Source organism: Nuphar pumila, chromosome 12 (genome assembly GCF_984573655.1).
Source record: "Nuphar pumila chromosome 12, dmNupPumi1.hap1.1, whole genome shotgun sequence".
Lineage (NCBI taxonomy): Eukaryota > Viridiplantae > Streptophyta > Magnoliopsida > Nymphaeales > Nymphaeaceae > Nuphar > Nuphar pumila.
Window position 1 is genome coordinate 104,914,538 of NC_143260.1, and position 18,191 is coordinate 104,932,728.

At 35.5% G+C, this 18,191-nt stretch overlaps 1 pseudogene; it reads right to left on the bottom strand.

The window, feature by feature from the left end:
- Positions 1–5,132: 5,132 nt before the first annotated feature.
- LOC149821445 (mevalonate kinase-like) lies at positions 5,133–17,341 on the bottom strand (annotated as a pseudogene).
- Between the last annotated feature and the right edge of the window lie 850 nt (positions 17,342–18,191).

Here is an 18,191-nt window from a genome sequence, read left to right on the forward strand (position 1 = left end):
GGCAAAATTGATAATATTTTCAAATGAAGATATTGAGATGAAGTAAACAGTGAATGCATTTTAAATTCTAGATGATGTTTAAAATGTAAATTTGACAGATTTTATGATATTTTTCAAATTCTGGATGTTCTCAAGTTTGTATGTTTAACTTCATTCAAGGTTTAATGTTCTGTAACAAGAACATGTGTAAAATGTAGGAAATTAACATGTTAAGGAGGAAAATTGCAAATATTGGTCATTGATCACAATTTTTTTTTGTGGACTTCCTCATCATTGATTGCAAATATTTTTTATAGATTTTCTCATCATCGCAAATAATGTTCATTATTTACAATTTGGAGGTTCGAGTTTAAAAGAAATCTCACAATTTTTTGTGTGATGTTATTACATTTTTGATGTGAAGTAACTTAAGCATTTGCAAGATTTGGTAGTTCGAGTTTCAAAGAAATTTTGCAGTTTTTGTATGCAACATTATTATATTTTTTATGTGAAGTAACTCAGGTATTTGTGATGTTTAGAGGTTTAAGTTTAAAAGAAAGTTCACTTATACTTATTTTATGCAAATTTTGTAATTTTTTTTATATAAAGTAACTTAAGTATTTGCGAGATTTGTTAATCCGAGTTAAAAAAAATTGCAGATTTTTTATGCAAAGTTATTACATTTTTTACACAAAGTAACTTAGGTATTTGCGTAGTTTGAAGGTTCAAGTTTGAAAAAAAAATACAATTTTTTTATGTGACATTATTACATTTTTTATGTGAAGTAACTCAAGTATTTGTGATGTTTAGAGGTTCAAATTTAAAAGAAAATTTGTTCACCCTTATTTTATGCAAAATTTATAAACTTCTATGCGAGGTAACTCAAGTATTTACAAAGTTTGTCAGTTTGTGTTTGAAAGAAATTTTGCATGTTTTTTATGTGACATTATAACATTTTTTATGCGAAGTAACTCAGGTATTTGCGTAGTTTGTCAGTTCAAGTTTAAAAGAAATTTTATAATTTTTTATACAAATTTAAGATTTTTTTATGTGAAGTAACTCAGGTATTTGCAATATTGGAGGTTCGAGAGTTTAAAAGAAAGTTTTCTCGCACTTATTTTATGCAAATTTCATAAATTGTTTATCTGACGTAACTTAAGTATTTGCGAGGTTTGTCTATTTAAGTTAAAAAAAATCACATAATTTTTATGTGACACTATTACATTTTTTATGCGAGATAACTCAAGTATTTGCGAGATTTATTGGTTTGAGTTAAAAAAAATTGAAAATTTTATGCGACGTTATTTCATTTTTTATGCGTGGTAACTCAAGTATTTATAACTTTATTTCAATGATTTACAATACAATAAAAAACAAAAATCACTGCCCTAGATCCCTGAACCATGCTTATAGCTGCTCATTCACCTTAACGTAGTTTTATATGATTGCAACTTGATGTTGTATAATGGCCGAAGACATTGCAACAAGTGTTGCTTTCAACACACTGATTTTGGCTTCTTTTATAGCAAGCATATCCTTCAGTTGTCTGATCTCTTCCAGCGCAAGAACCAACTGAGTATCTGATCTACTTGCATTTTTTCTTCGCTTTTGGTCACACTCTTTCTCCTCCTCCTCAACTCTCCTTTCAGAGGGTTTGACTGCATCATGATGAGAAGCTATGTCTTCGTCATCATTGGCAACTACCATAGTGGACAAGCAGATGTCTTGTCCACCCTCGCACCAGTTTGCAAGTTTCAATTGGAATAGGGTGGGGTAATCTTTTGACTTATCCTTTATCGTCATCATGACAATTTTGCTAACTACGCCAGGGCGATTAGTTCATTGCTGAATATAGCCAAATTGCTATACCACTTGGTTGGCCATTTGGTGCTCCACTTCATTTATGTTGTGCAACCAAATGTTCTTCTTCGTTACAGTCTTTGCTTGCACAATGATATCCTGATTCTCCTCATCTTCACCCAAATCTTCATAGGGGCACCACTTTACCTACGTAATAATGTTTCATTCATGGTTAGTCCTATATTGCATTATTTTAAAATATGTATGATATTTTAACAAAAAAATATACTTATATCTATCTTGGTCAGCTTCTGTAATTTTTTGAAGTATTGGTCACAACCCATATGATGATGACTTCCTTTAATGAGGTGCATCTTTATTGATATTCCGTCTCCACATTGTGAGATATGGAAATTTATGGACAACCTAACCTCTCAGAGGATTTTTAATCGATATGTGCTCCCACCTACAGGAATTCATACAAAGATTAACACATAACAACATAGTAAATTACATAAAAAAATGCAAAATATAACTAAATTACTAATATTTTAGCTTAAATCAACAGTTTAAGTACAATGAATGAGTAACTACCTCTAACAATACCAACATGTCGATCAAGTTTACTTTTTTGGCTTTCACACTATTCAAAGAAGCATACAGGTGTGCAAGCACAACTGCCCTCATGTGTATTCGTCGACGTGATCTAAGATTACCACCACGTTAATATAGGAACTATGGATCGACTTCCCACAACTGTCAACGAATAGATATGTGCCGAAGAAGTAGAGCGAAAATGCTCTCAGATCCTTCTCTTGAGTACTACCAGCCTTCCCTCCAGCACATAGTAGTTTATCCTTCATCCTCCTCGACGTTGTGGGGTCATGGTAATTTCTCAACCATGCAAAGTTCAACCTTTATCCTTTGAAGGCACCATTCATCACTCCCAAAATCATGGTAGCCAACTGTTTGTAATTTCTCCACTGCTGACCACTCACTGACACCTCATGACACTTTAATCCAGTGATTTATGCTATGTCCTCCAACATGATGGTTATCTTCATATCTCCAAATCAGAAGGTATTACTTTTTGGATTCCAAAATTCACCACGGCCTCTAAGAGTGGGTGATTGATCTTTCATTGTGAGATCTTGAAGAAACTTCGAAAATGCATACCATCAAGCATTTTCATTATGTCCTTTGGGAGAGCTTGGAACCATTGACATTCTTGAAACCAATAAAAGTGATGCATGCAATTATTATTGGATTGTGGCTTCTGTCCAAGGGCATTAGCCCTTCTTCCCCTCTTCAAGAAAATCCTCAGAGCTTGCACTTTCTGTAGGCATTGGCCCCTTGCTGTGATATCTTTGGCCTTTGTTGAGCTACTTCTTCCCTTGCTAAGAAGCATCCAATCGTTATGCAACTCGATCATCTCCTTGTTGAGGTTCATCCTCTACTCTTCTATCATCCATATTCTCAACAATAGGAGAAGGAAACTCAACTACATCTCACATTCGAGTGAGTGCATAACTCAAACAAATGCTCCTTCACTGAGTCCCTCTCTTTAGATGCTTCGAGATTAGGAGACATCATTATGACAACAACCCCCTTCATCCATTTTTTTCGCTGGTATTTGCGGCTGCTTCTTGCAGAGTGACAAAAATTTTAGCTTGCATTTTTTATGGTAAACATCTAAAAACCTTTGTTTCAAAAATTGTTGAGGCAAAGACGACGAGGGTGTGACCCCCTCTCTCTAAGTTTCAAGTCATTTACATACTTTACAGTACAATGGAAGAAGGAAGACCTAGTTTATGAACACATGGTTCTCAGTCGCCATAACGCCAGAAAAAGGTCATTGGAACACCAGAAATAGCTACCAGATTATTTTGTGGACCACAAAGAAAACCCTAGATTATGCAAAAATAATGCTAAAATGCGAGCCCTAGAATATGTGACATCTTGGTTGCTACTATTTATATAACATGGAAGAGCCCAAGAGTCTATTCGAGTTTGAAAGATAGTTCACATACTTTTTATGTGAATTGCCTATATTTTTTTATGCAAAGTAAGTTAGATATTTGTGATGTTTGAAGGTTCAAATCTAAAGAAAAGTTCACACACACATATTTTGTGTGAATTTAATACATTTTTTATGCGAGGTAACTCAACTATTTATGAGGTTTAAAGATTCGAGTTTAAAAGAAATTTTATAAAATTTTTATGCGTATTTCTGAATTTTTTATGCGAAGTAACTCATGTATTTGCGTAGTTTGAAGGTTTGAGTTTAAAAGAAAATTCACAAATTTTTTATGTGATGTTATTACATTTTTTATGTAAAGTAACTTAGGTATTTGCACAGTTTGTCGGTTTGAGTTTAAAAAAGAATTTATAAATTTTTTATGTAAATTTAAGATTTTTTTATGCAAAGTAACTCAGGTATTTGTGATGTTAGGAGGTTCAAGAGTTTAAAAGAAAGTTTTCTTGTACTTATTTTATATGAATTTTGTAAATTTTTTATGTGATGTAACTTAAGTATTTGTGGGGTTTGTTGGTTCGAGTTAAAAAAAATTCATAGATTTTTTATGTAATATTATTACATTTTTATGCGTTTTAACTCAAGTATTTGTGAGGTTTGTCGGTTCGAGTTTAAAAGAAAGTTCACTTACACTTATTTTATGTGAATTTCATAAATTTTTAATGTGCGGTAACTTAGATATTTGAGAGGTTTCGAGGTTCAAGTTTCCATCAGAAAACCTAGGCCATTCTCCGCCGCTAAGTGGTAGCTCCTTTAGTCGCAGCGGAAGCTGCCATGCCCGCACCACTAGGATATTCATCGGAGACTGTTTTTTAACAAGATGATGGAGATTAAGCATCGGCTGAGGCGGCGACTAAGGCATTTTTGGTGGAGACCAAGAAAATTTGCATACGGAGAAAATTCACATCGGAAACGATAGGTGTGAAGGCTAAAAACGTCTTAAAAATAAGAGTATTTATGATTTTGAGCAGCAGATGGATTTCTAAAATTTAAAGTATTTCAAGAAACATGTCATTTTCCAATCTTATTTGAGACTTTGACTTTTAAACCTGCTGTGTTAAGCACCTTTCCACCAGTTTTCACTTGAAATCAATTCATTATGAAGCAAAAAAAATGAAAACTTTACCAACTGAAAGTTCCTGCGAAGAGTCGAGGAAAGCAAGCTAAGGAGGACAAATTGAGCTGAACCATCCCAGGCAGGCCTATGCTTTGCAGGTGAGGAAAATGAGCATGTTGCATAACATTTTAGAAACATGTCCATTTGACTGGCACGAATGATGCTCCTTCCTCTTCCACTTCTTATCTGTTTCATAGGTTCCTAATTGATCTTGGCGATTCTGAAACTACCAAAGCTGCTCCTGGGAATGCTCCAGTTCTCGGCCACATTCTGGAAGATTTCTTAGCAAGGGTCTACTCCAATAACAACTTAAATTAATTGAGCACCATCTTTTTTGGAACAACAGAATAACCATCCACAAGTAACAACAGTTTCAACGTATAAATATAAAAAAAGTAATAATTTACTTCAATAGGGAACAATACCAACGGGGGCTCCGCTTGTTGGCAGGAGCAGCTAGGGAACGTCACCTTGTGTTGGGACGTTGCAGGTTCAAAACCCAATGATATAGTTGTATAACTGGTAGAGGTCTGCCTAACCCTAGCTTGCCTTTCCAAAAAAAAAAAATAGGGAACAATAGGTCTGAGACTGATAATAACTACAAAAATTTGAAAACATGGAAGAAAGTTGCTGCTATTGTACACAACCCCAAATTCCTTGGTGCAGTAGCAGAACCCAAAACTGAAGGGGTTACTGGAAATACGTGAATTGGAGTGTGAGCTAGGAATTTCCGACATTTTTTTAGTGAATCTAACCCTGGAGATGTGTTCGACATGGACCATTTGGTAAGAATCGACTGTTGGATCGTGCATTTTCAACAAAAGAAGTGATTTTTGGATGCTCAAATATTTATGAAAATTTTGCGCTGTCGATTTTCAAGCCTTAAAAGATCATGCATATGCATCGTAATTGGACAATCCGAGAGCAGGTCCCCATAAAACCAAGCATGTAGATCACATCCATGCGGTAAAATTTAAGGAAAAAAAAAAGCCCACAAAAATCTTGTTTCATACTCCAGTTCACACATTTCCAGTAAACATATTCTAATGACTGGTAACTACGTACATGGATTCATTGGAACTTAATAACTGATAAGTTTTACATATCAGACTTGGAAGACAGAAAACAATGAGTACAACAAGAGCAACAACATCCAACAATGCTACAGGCTTTAGACAGCAGAAGTTATGGAAGTCCTCATCAGAATTACTGCATGTTGAGAAATACAGTAATGAGTGACAAATGAAACAAACTTCAAGGCCTCCACCCCCAGCTGCAACTATCAAACATTGAAAGCCATGTGACTCAAGCTCCGCAACAACTTTGTCAATTACCTTAGCAGAAAGCACTGGTTAATTATCAAGGTACTCAAAATAGTGATGAACAACAAAACATGGCCTCATACTTGAGCTTATTATGAGAAAGAAAGGCTACAAATATGAATTGGATCAAAACCAGCCAATATTCATTTCTCATGTAATGGAAATAATGTTAAAGATGCATCATTTTAAACAGATCTTAACCATGCATCTATTCATTAAACAACTCTAGCTGAGAAAGAAATAAGACGGTTCATTTGATAGCTGAAGGCTGGGAATGTAAAGCAGTAGAATCATGCCATACAAAGGCGTAGTTAGGGGAGGGGAGCCCAGTCCTGCCTCCCGAAACAGTTAATTTTTTTTTTAAAAGCCCAGTCCTAGCCCAGCCCTGATTCCATATGAAATAGATTTTTATCTATTTTTTAGCCCAGCCCTGGCTGCAGCAAATAGTTTGATTTGTCCATATGAAATAGATTTTTATTAATAATTGTAGCCGTTTTTTATGTTATCTCAAAAAAAAAAATTTCGGGGGCGCTGCACCCGAACCCCCGACTATCACACAAATTTTTTTCTACACCCCTGTTTGCCCCCCCCTCGCATGAATCCTAGCTACGCCCCTGATGCCATATATAGAAAAAAGTTCAGCCTGATGCACAAAACTGCAAACTGTGAATGCACATAAGCATGGATAAGAACCATCACATTCCATGACACCTTTGATAAGTCTGGAAATCAATAAACAATAGAAGCAGAAGAAAACATGTTAAGTTAAGCATAGTGGAGGTCAAAGCATTAATTCCATGGTTGAAATACGCTAGAACATGCTTACTGGAATACCATGACCCGCATGGGATCATTTGAATTAGAGAAACTCCTATGTTCGATGCTACACCAAGTTGCAGATTGAAACTGGTTATCCAAACTAGAGACCCTGGTAACTATAATTTCTGTATAATGATGGCTCAACTAAAAACGGAATTGCTAATTCTCAATTATTTTCAGGCAATTGCATGGATTATGAAAAGTCATGATCTTCAAGCAGGAGCATTTAAGAGAAAGTAAAGAAGAAAATGGATACGCAATGGTAACAAATTCAAGACGCAGCCTCCACTACCAGCGCCGGTGAGCTTGAAGACCAGTTTATATTTCAAAGTTGTTTGAAGCACAGTTTCTATAGAAGAATGACTAACGCCAAGGCATTGCAGTAAACCCTGATTCATTTCCATTAGTTCCTGTAGCTTCCCTTCCATCTTTGTGATAGAAACTTCATCCGAGGCAGGCAACTAAATGATGGTAGATACTTCCTTGCTAATAGAATCAATTGCAGTAAATACAGCAGACATGGCATCAAGATGCCTGGAGGCTCTTTCAGAAACTGCAGCAACCAACGCTTTTGTGTTCCGACCAACCTTTGTGCTAGTGATCAACAATCAAAGTGGAATACTGGGCTTTAACACGTGTCAAGTTGCCCAATCTGAACATTATCATATTACCTATTACAAGAAATTAGAAATAGCTTATTAACACCTTCAAGACATCGATCAAATAAGAATTATACATCAATTCAGAAAGCCATGAAGTAGCCGATCAACTACTTGTTCTAATCGTTTATAATCTGGTGCATTAAAGCCAATTCTTAACAAATAGATACTGTGGCATAGCAGCGATAATATTGGCAAGATCTTCATGTAAACCGTCCAGCGTGAAATCAGATCCTGAAATCACGATAGCCTCTCTGTAACAGCCTGTACTTTTTTAAATTTTGAATTTTGTAACTCACGCAGGATCAATGTTGCGTGACATTATAAATATGTGCTGTATGTAACAAAGTAATATACAGAAAATTATTCATTCATTACTTTCTTATGGTATCAAAGCGGGACTCTGTAATTTTCGATCATTGTCCAATCTTTCTTTTGGCAAATCTCTGACTATCTCAAGTCATTTTTACCTCTTTGATCATCAACCTTTTGGTGATTCTTTCTCGTCACAGAAGGAGGCTATTCATCATTAGCAGGATCAGTTGCAGGATTCATTATAAACAGCCGGAGGTTCATCAGATAGCCATCGTCACCACCGGACAGACGTCTCAACTTCATTATAGTGAGTCATCAGCGTTTCTTACTGTCATTTTTTTATTACAAATATAGCAAAACTATGCGTTTTCTGTCTATGTTCATGGCTGCCTCTTCTGATGTTTCTGATCGATCGAAAGAGATATCATCACCATATTTTCTGCATCATTCAGATAATCCAGGTGCTGTTTTAGTTACTACACCTCTTACTGGTGACAATTATTCCACATGGAAAAGGGCTATGAAAACGGCTCTCAGTGCTAAAAACAAATTTGTATTTATTGATGGCACTTTTCCCAGACCGGCTACTACTGCCGCAGATTTTCAAGTATGGAACTGAGCCAATAACATGGTTCTCTCATGGCTACTGAATGCATTGTCAAAGGACATTGCACATAGTGTCATCTATGCCAATGATGCACAAGATGTGTGGATCGATTTAGAAGAAAGATTCTCACAAGGTAATGCTGCTCGAATTTATAAACTTAAGAAACAAATATCTGATTTACGGCAAGAACAATCATCTTTGGCGACCTATTTTACTAATCTCAAAACACTTTGGGATGAACTTGAATTTTTGAATTCAACTCCAAATTGTTCTTGCAAAGCTTTCAAAGAATTTAACATTTGCCTTGAACGAGAGAAAGTATACCAATTTTTAATGGGATTCAACGATACTTTTGCCAATATTCGGAGTCAAATATTAACCATTGAGCCTCTTCCCAATATAAGCAAGGTATACTCTATGGTTCTTCAAGAAGAAACTCAACGGTTATTGATGCTGAATTCTCATGGGCCAGAAAATGTTGTTCTCGCCATCAAGAGTTTTCATTCAAACCAACGCTCTTTTTCCAAGAATTGTCCATGTCCAAAATGTGATCATTGTGGTAGAATGGGTCATATTAAAGCTCGTTGTTATGCTTTGCATGGATATCTAGCCAACCATGCAAAAGTTAACAAATCAGAATCCAATGGAACAACAGAATCATATGCCGCAAATTCAAGCACAAATGCAACACATGTTCCTGAACATCCTGTTATCTCGCAGTTGTCAAAGGATCAATTGAATCAGCTAGCGTCTTGGCTCAATGTCAATGCTAAACTAGCCAATGCTAATCTCGCGCGTAAAACTTTTTCTATTCCCTATTCTTTTGATTTTCCATGGATCATAGACACAGGTGCATCTGAACATATGACACCATATCTAGATATTATGTTTGATGTACAATCCATTTCTAATCCAAGACCAATCAACCTCCCAAATGGCCATAGTGTATACGTTCGCCAAGTGGGTAAAGTCCAACTTCGTCCGAACTTGATCCTTCTTGACATGCTTTATGATCCCACATTCAAATAAAATCTCTTATCTATTCCTAAACTCACAAAATCATCTCATAGTATTGCTGTTTTCTTTCCTGATTTTTGTGTTTTTTAGGAACTTACCTCAAGGAGGCTGATTGGAGCGGGTAAACTGCATGGTAGACTCTATCATTACATAACTACCACTATTCATAAAGCTTTGGCAGTGCCTTAAGAAAAATTGACCCAAATATGGCATAACCGTCTCGGTCATCTTTCTAATTCTAGATTGCTTGTTTAGAAGAATAAATTGTCCTTACTTTATTCCATTGTTGATTTACCTTGTGATGCTTATCATAAGGCAAAAATGAACTGATTGCCATTTTCTTCTAGTGAAAGTCGCGTATTAGCACCATTTGATTTGATTCATGTTGATACATGGGGAAGTTATGCTACACCATCACACACTGGTGCACATTATTTTCTTACAATAGTGGATGATTATTCACGTTCAACATGGATTTTCCTTATGCGCTACAAATCAGAAACTCTTTCTTGTTTAAAATATTTTCATTCCATGGTTGAAAATCAATTTAAAACCAGAATCAGAAGTATTCATAGTGATAATGGATATGAATTTGCTGCCAATATTACTCAAGAGTTTTTAATGGAATTTTCCATAAAAAAGGCATTGATCATCAAACTTCTTGTGTAGGAACACCTCAGCAAAATGGTAGAGTTGAACGAAAACATAAACATCTTCTAGAAGTGGCTAGGGCTCTTCGTTTTCAAGCTTCTTTACCTATTGATTTTTGGGGAGAATGTATATTAACGACTGCATATTTAATAAACCGCACCCCATCGATTATTTTACAAAATAAAACTCCTTTGGAACTTTTATTTGGAAAAACCATCAACTATGAACATCTTCGTACATTTGGATGTTTGTGTTATGTTAAAATTATTCCTTCTCCAAAGGACAAATTTGCTCCTCAAGCAAAACCATGTGTATTTGTCAGGTACGCTTTTAATAAAAAAGGCAATCGTGTTTTTGATATTCAAAACAAAACTATTTTTACAAGCCGAGATATTATTTTTTATGAACAAATATTTCCTTATAAAAGAAATAAATTTTACAATAATACTTCCCTAGTACTTCCACAAAGTATTGAAGATCACGACGCCAATATTGAAAGTGGAGCATTAACCCCTATACTGCTTGAGTCAAATTCATAAACCAACTTTGCACCACCGAATCACAATTCCGAACCTGAATACCCACTAGAGTCCAATCCAGTTATTGAACCAAACCAATCCTTATGACTATCCAGTCGCTCTCATATTGCTCCATCATATCTTCAAGATTACGTTTGTTCAGTAGTCATGACAGAGAATTCGTCATGCAGTAATCTCGAAGCTCTCAATCAGATATCCTCAAGTAAAGGTAATCACTATCCTATCTCCAACTTTCTACCTTTATCAAAATTTTCCCCTCAACATATTGCATTTCTCTTTCATGTTCTTCTTGATGTTGAACCACGTAAATATGGTGAGGCTATTAAGCATAAGCATTGGCAAGATGCTATGACTTAAGAAATTGAAGCTCTTGAGAAAAATAATACATGGACCATCACTACACTTCCACCTGGAAAGAAGCCTATCGGTTGTCGATGGGTATATAAAATCAAGAGGCAATCTGATGGTATCATTGAGCGATATAAAGCTCGCCTTGTTGCAAAAGGATATATACAAATTGAAGGTCTTGACTTTCATGAGACTTTTGTCCCTGTTGCAAAATTAACTACCATGGGATCTCTTTTAGCCCTGGCAGCAATTAAAAAGTGAAGTTTATATCAAATAGATGTCAGCAATGCATTCATTCATGGAGATCTTGATGAAGAAATATATATGAAATTACCTCAGGGTCTTCATACTAAGGGGGAGTATCAAGTTTGTCAACTTCACAAGTCCTTATATGGACTTAAGCAGTCTTCAAGAAATTGGTTCAATAAGCTCACCATAGCCTTGAAAGATGCATTGTTCTCTCAATCCAATGCAGATTATACCTTATTTACACGTCAACAGGGAGAACGTTTTGTTGACGATCTTATCATTACAGGAAATGATGAGTCACGCATTCATATTCTCAAACAATTTTTACATTCTAGGTTTCATATCAAGGATATAGGACGCTTGAAATATTTTTTGGGGATTGAAGTAGCTAGATCAGAATCTGGTATATTTCTCAGTCAAAATAAATATGCACTTGATATACTGAAGGATGCAGGTTTAAGCAGAACCAAACCTGTTGATTTTCCTATGGATCAGAAATTAAAACTGACCATGGATGAAGGTTCATTATTGGAAGATCCTACATAATACAGACGTCTAGTCAGACGACTGATCTATCTCACAGTGACACGCCCAGATATTGTATTTGCAGTACATATTTTATCTCAGTACATGCAAAATCCAAGGAAGCCACATTATGAAGCAGCATTAAGAGTAATTAGATATTTGAAATCGTCACTAGGAAAAGGGATATTTTTATCTTCTACAACTGAGTTATCTATCAAAGCGTACTGTGACTCAGATTGGGCAAGTTGTCCTACTAGTCGCAGATCTGTAACGGGATATTTTATATCTCTCGGTGACAGTCCTATATCATGGAGATCAAAGAAACAAAGTACCGTTTCACATTCTTCAGCCAAGGCTGAATATCGAGCAATGACAACCACTGCATGTGAGATTATTTGGTTGAAAGCATTATTTAATGATCTTGGTCTTATGAGGCATGAACCTATTACATTATATTGTGATAATCGGGCTGCATTACACGTAGCAGCAAATCCCATGTTTCATGAGAGAACGAAACACATTGAGATAGATTGTCATTTTATTCGCGAGAAAATTCAAAAGGACATCATCAAAACAGAACATGTGTCATCAAATCTTCAAAAGGCTGATGTATTTACCAAGCCCTTAGGCAAAATAGAATTTCAAAATTTTATACAAATTGGGTGTTACGGATCTCCACACTCCAATTTGAGGGGGAGTAACAAATAGATATTGCGGCATAGCAGCGATAATATTGGCAAGATCTTCATGTAAACCGTCCAACGTGAAATCAGATCCTGAAATCACGATAGCCTCTCTGTAACAGCCTGTATTTTTTTAAATTTTGAATTTTGTAACTCACGCAGGATCAATGTTGGGTGACATTATAAATGTGTTGTATGTAACAAAGTAATATACAGAAAATTACAGAGTACTATTCATTCATTACTTTCTTAATTCTTGCAAATTAAGATAAGCATTATAATGAGTGACATTTAATAAACAAAGTCCTAAGCCATGATATCTCGTTACTAAAATACAACCATCAACAATAAAAAATTCAAATCTGATTCCAGTTCAGATACCGTATGTGCTTACTGTATTGTCAATTCCAGAAGGTTTCCCATGAATTACTTTTTCACCCTCAAATGCCCATTTGTTCACCAATTCAAGGTCACTCTCTCCATATTTCAACCAACTTTGACTGTTGAAATCTACGCTCATACATCCTGACAATGCAAGGAATGCAGCAGAAAGTGCGACACAGAACGAAGCAGATGATCCTAGCCCTGAGTTTAGTGGAAGATCAGAAGTAACAATGACTGTAGCAGGTCTAATTCTACAGTAAAAACACACAAAAACTAGCATTTCTGATATTAAGAGGGATATTTTATTTCCTTGCTTAATCTACAGAAACAAACTAGTTACACATTGATGGAGGTAAACAACTATAAAAAGGCTGAAACGCCAGAAGCCACACCTACTTTGGCTTCAGGGAATTCATGTTCCCCAACAAGAATAGAGATAGACTTCATTGACTCCACTGAAAAAGGCACCACTGCTGCCAGAGAAAAAGGAAGGATTGACTTCGAAAGGACTGCTTTGATTCTTCTGATTGGCCATGAGAACTCCAAACCTATATCTTTAAGCTTTAACAGCAAGCACCCACCATCATTTTCTGCCAAATATACATGCAAAGAAAATAAAAAAGAAAGCATTTTACATAGAGAATAGGTAGCTTTCCTATTTTTACTTCTAGAAAAGTACTAATGGTTGAATGTTTTCATGTCTGAGTAATCATTAATCATCATATTTCTCATAGGAGAAGAAGACGTGACAACTCTTGGAGGGTTGGAACTCATAGTTACATAAAAGCTTAAAGCTATATCTATCAATAGTTGTTTTGCCAAAAGAAACACACAGAAGTTCACATTGGTGGTGCATGAACAACAAGATTTTCTTTGCAGTAACGTTAAAAACTTTACCTGCACAATGGAAAATCTTTTGGTAAACTAGAGAGATCGGTCCACAATCAATTTTTATTTTAAAGATGCAGAAAATGGGGAGAAAAAAATGAAAAGAAAAAGGAAATGCAGTATCTGTGGTAGCACTTTTCTTAAAGGTATTTTTGAAAGATATTTTTAATGAAGACGTCAGTGTAAACCGTGCACCAAATTATAAATATTGGTTCACACTAGTGGTGAAGTTTGGGTCAAATGAAGGAAACAAGATCAAAAAACTTTTGTACTCAAAATAAAAGAACACTTTTATTGTAAAAACTATACAACCCGAAATAAAATAAATCTGGCCTAATGCCCTATTTTAAAGAAAACAAAAACAATCTTCTACTACTTGAGCTCGCCTAGCTTCAACCCTTAGCTTGGAATATCTTCAATTACTTTACCTGAAATAGCCTTTTTGCTTCTCACCAAGGGTCATCTCTCCAGTCAACACCTATAAAAACTAAGAATGTGAACCAACCGAACTATGCAGACACCTTGTTAGTTAACTCAAATCAAACTAAAATAAGCTTAAAAAGCAAGTAACAAATTACTGATATAATTCAATTAAAAAGCAAGTAAGTAACAGTAAATAAATGCAATAAATAATCTACTTTAAACTACTTTAAACTAAAACAAAAAACAATTGAAACTATGCTTGAAAAATGACTTAATTAAACTAAATTCAAACAAATCAAATCCTCTATTTTTTCTAATGAAAAACAGATTATAACCTATCCTAATTATCTTAATTAAACTAAAATGCAAAAGTAAATACTAAACTATACTTAGAACTAAAAAGAATTACTAAATTGTCTTACCCGATTAACAATAAAACCCTAAACTAATTAATTCTTAAAACAATGAAATAACTTGCTGAAAATTAATTTAACCTACTGACAAATAGAAATAAACTATCTTAAATTACTTCTAATTACTGACTTACAAAAAAATAAAATAAAAAGAATAAAATTAAATTCCAAAAATCGCTCCAACCAAAACTGGAACCATAAGTCGGATTTCTGCAAAACCAAAAAAATTGGCTTCGGTAAAATGGTGGTAAAATCCCAACCCCTGGTCGGATTGAGTTAAATTTCACAGGGTATACTCTAGATATGTACAACTAACACATACTAAAATTTCAGCCTTAAACTCCTTCTGGATCGGCCGAAACAGTATGTTTATCAGACCGAAAAATTCAGGTCTCACACAAAAAATTCGGCAGGTAAAGAAAAGAGGTTTTCGATCAACATAAAAATTTTAAAACATAAAACAATTAATCTAAACGACCCTAAATAATCTTAATACACAAAAATTATAGAAAGTAGATCTAGATATAAAAGAAAAATAAAACAAAAATCTGATATACATACAAGAAATCCTAAAAAAACAAAAGAAGAAGTAGAAGAAGGAAGTTACCGGCGGCTAGTTCCTGAATGGATTAGGGAGGCTAGAGCCATCTCGCCTTGATACATGCAACTCTTTACGCCCCTTCCAAGGTTGCTCCACGCATGAGGGAAGAAATACAAGAATATACAAGGAAGAAGGATGACACCACGGGGAAGAACGAAGAATAAGAAGAAAAAAAATGGTAAAAGAAAACAACTTCGGTGAAAAATCTTGAAGAAAAAGAGAAGGAAGGGGGCAGTTTTTTCTAAGCAAAAGATGCCAACCCTTAACCCTAATTCTCCTATATATACTACAAATTAGTCAAAATTTATTAAAACACTATTATAAAAATTAATTTCTAAAAAAACACCTAAAACTAGAACTATTTCTAAAAACAAGGTTGGTGCCACCTAAGAGGGCTTTTTGGACCTTTTGCACTAAGGATGACCAGTACTTGAGTTGGACAGGCTATGGATCCGATCCAAGATCCATTATTAAAGGTTTATTGAGCCCATTTTTTGCCTGAATTGGATGAAATTCGAATCAGGCTCCCTCGCACCTAGAAACAATACAAACATGGGTTTTAAACCACTTTTTAACATATAAATGCATGAATCCATAAGTAAAAATGATATACATTTCATGCATTATCACCATCCAAAAGGCGTGTTGTATTAGTGCCAAATAAATTACAAAATTTGCTAAATAAGGATTGGGTGGGAGAAGAAAGGGCATGTGGGTAAATGGCCCACGTTCGGTTCAGGTGGGCTAGAAAGTATAGGAATGGGGTTCGGTTAGGTACCAAATACGACGGTTTAGAAGAGCCCATAATTGTGCCAATGAGACTGCAAAAATGTCACTTGGATTTCACTGCTACGTCCTGCAAAGCTGAAATCCGGATAAACTCCAAAAGAAATGAGATCAAATATACAGGAATCAGTTTCCTAACAAAAGGGAAAGTATGGGAAACCATGCATACATAAAATCACCAAAGTTGGTGATCGGTTTTTTGGTACTTGATCAATGACACAGAAGATTGGCAATAAACAAAACAATCCAAGAGACCATCATCATTATATCAAGTGGCTCAATGGTAAGAAAAAACCAACATGGTGTCATACAAACCAAACATATCAAATAAGTGGGTATTTGATGAACAGCCACAAGACGTTAGAAAAGGGAGAAAAAACAATATCCAAAGGGAAGAAATGAGTTTGTTTTATCGATCTGATGACAGGGTCGGCAACTCCCAAATGAAACATCAAAAAAGAAAAGTGAAAATATAAAACATGGGTACCTAAAGATTGGGAGAGTTGGACATAGAACGTGCGTGTAGAGATCATTAGAGGCAGCAATGGTCGTGGATCCATGAACAACGGCGTGTTCTCCAGTGAGTATGATCTTTCCGGGAGCTCGACCCTCGACTTGGGTGATCCGAACAGTTGCTATTTTTTCTTTTCTTTTTTCTTCTTCCTCCTCCTCACTCTGCAACTGTTTCAGAGAGAGGGAGATGACAGTGTCATTCGGCTGCCTGTCTCGGAAATTTTCAACTCCCAAACGTTTCTGCTATAATTCATCCCCCACACCAAACGTTTCTAAGTTTGCAAATGCTCACCAAAGTTTTTACCCTTGGGTTGTTTTAGGGGTGGGCATCAGCCAGGCTCAGGCCCGGCCTGAGCCAGGTTGGCTTGGCCATCGGGCCTCTTAACCAGTTGCCCATCCTTAGATTGTTCTTTTGTTAACCATAACTCATGTATAAAAGTTATTATTTATTTTTTTCACTCACAGTAATCGAAGAGTCCCAATGTCTCTCTCACACATATCATTGACTTGCACCCACCGATTTTTTCCCGATTTCTTGCATCATCACGGTAATTTCTCTCTTCTCTTTTTCCATCCATTGACGTGCACCCACCGACTCTTTCCCGATTCCTTACATCATCAGGATAATCTCTTTCTCTCTCTACAACCATTTGACGCTCTTTTGTCATTCTGTTTGACTATGCTAGGGTTCGACCGTTATAGACACTTGAAAGAAAAAGTTACTCCCTTTGACTTGCAGACATACTACGAAATTGACTTTAACAGATCTTGATAATTTATTTATTTGTGCTTCTTCCTTGAGAAACCGATAATGAATGCAATTTAAACCCAATAAAGTTACCATTTCTAAAGAATGATAAAACAAGCATAATCTTCACCATTGCACCAACTGTACATGACTGCTTGAAACTAGAGGACAAAAGTCAGTTTTTACTCTTTGTATAGTATCAGCAGTGTAATATTGAATTTTTTATGGCTCGTCACATACCACCTTTCCACTTGGGCTAAGAACATAGCCTTAATTATGCTAAGATCTTCACATAATAAACTAATGAAAGACACTAACTTCTCTAGATTGCAACATTTTACAGATAAAGGTCCAATTATCAAAACATACTTTATCCAACAGTGATTGTAATGATTAATCCCAAAGTCTAAGAAGAGGCTTAGCATCTGAATATATCACTTAGCAAGCTTACACTCCTTATTAAGTGGTGGATAGTAGACATTTGACCATGGCATCCTCCAATTGGTTTGCCTCTTTAACAACTGTGTGTTTTTAAGTGAACAAGGAAAAGCATAATTTTTCATGGTTTGGTGATAAATAAAGTCCGATTAGAATCGTGGTCGGATCCGATTACTATATAGAGCCGGGTATAGTTTGTGAAATTGCATTTCAGACCCGGGTAAGATCCATAATTTTCAATGTAAAAAAGATTAAAAAATATATATTATTTTACCGGATATGTTATGGGTCTGGGTCATGTATAATCCTTATAGGATCCAGGTACGGTTTCT